Source organism: Geospiza fortis, unplaced genomic scaffold (assembly GCF_000277835.1).
Source record: "Geospiza fortis unplaced genomic scaffold, GeoFor_1.0 scaffold2391, whole genome shotgun sequence".
In the NCBI taxonomy this organism is placed as follows: Eukaryota; Metazoa; Chordata; class Aves; order Passeriformes; family Thraupidae; genus Geospiza; species Geospiza fortis.
The window spans coordinates 1-1,614 of record NW_005055567.1 but is presented as its reverse complement, the minus strand read 5'-3'; positions in this window follow the sequence as shown (position 1 = coordinate 1,614).

Below are 1,614 nucleotides of genomic sequence, written 5' to 3'. Positions count from 1 at the left end.
GCTCTGTGTCCCCCCTCCCGGTGTTACCCAGTGTCTCCATTACCCCAATCCCTTGTACCCCTCCCAGTGACCCCATGTCCCCCGGGACCCTGACCCAAGGTCCTCCAGTGCCCCCCTTGTCCCCATCCCATACCCCATGATGACTCTGGTGACCCGTGGACACTGATCCAGTCTTTTGTGTCCTGAGTGTGCCCCAGTGTCCCCCAGTACCCCACTGCCACTCCCATGGTCCTGTGTCCCCCATCGCTGCTCCTGGACCACCCAGGACCCCAGCCCCTGTCCTGTGACACCCCCAGTGCCCCCCAGACCCCAATCCCACAGTCTCGTGTTCCCCCCACAAGGGTCCCCCAGTCCCTGATACCGAAATCAGCTGGAGTGAGCTCTCTGATGGAACTGGAGGTATCAGAAAGACGGAATTCCTTCTCAGCTCAGACTCACAGCAGATCTCTCCTGGTCCTGTAGGTCGGGGGGACTTGCCATGGGGTATTTATCCACCACAATTATAAATATTCATGAAAATGTGTCCCTCACCTCTTACAGAAACTTCATTTTTCCTGTAGATAATCTGCATGGCTCTGCCTCTTTTAGGAAATAATTTTAATTGTGCTGGGGTGTCATAAAAATGGGGTGTCAGAGTATGGTTTTCGCTGAGTGCCCCAATATGCCAGATGACCTTGCCTCAAACTTTTGCTTTTGGCAGGCACTTCTCCTTCTGTGTTACAGAACTTTACAAAACCCGTGCACTGGAGTTCCCTTTATCTCTTTTTACACATGTTCAAGCAAACTTTGCCCTGCTGTGTCCACAATTTTACATACTTTTATTGTTTTTTGCCAGTTCATCTTTCAGTTCTATCCAGCACCATTGAGGGATCTGAAACCTTCTATTTTCTTTCTTATTTCTCACCTCCCAGGACCCCAGTCCCACTCCTCAGCGACTGTTCTCCTCATCCAAGAGGCCAGGAAATCCAATTTGGACAAATGTTTATGGTATATACTCTGCTTGCCATAGAGTCAAGGGATGTGGAACGAAGGGAGGAGCGCACAGTGTTACAGAGAGCTCTGGAATTGGCAGCGAGAAAAAGAGAAAATGTAGGAACTCGCCATCTGCTTTGAGCATTGCTCATGCTCATGGACGCACAAGGGAAGAAAGAAGTCAATTAACAGCACAGGGATCTCCGATTAAATATAATGAAGAATTATTGTCCCTCCTCGATTCCTCCCAGCTGCCCAAAGAAGTGGCTGTACTACAGTCCAGGGCACACCAGCCTGGGGATTGACAAATTGGGTAAATAGATTTGCAATAAAGCTGCACGAGAGGCTCCACAACAAAGCATCCTGGTGTTAATTCCTGAGCAAGGAATTTCTCTGCCAGAGGTGAGGCCTGGATAGAGTTGGGCAGATTGAAATTGACGGCCTAGCTAAAAGCCCACAATAAAGAGGGTGAGTAAGAGGTTACTCCCAATAACCAGGTCAGGCCCTTCCCAGCTGATGCTGCAATTTGTAAAGGAGAAAAGAACCAGCAAAGCTCTGGGGAATTGATGCCATGGGGATTGGTCTGTGGCCTCATATCCTCAGTGTCCGTAGGATAAAATTGTCAGGTTGGTTACAGAGCAA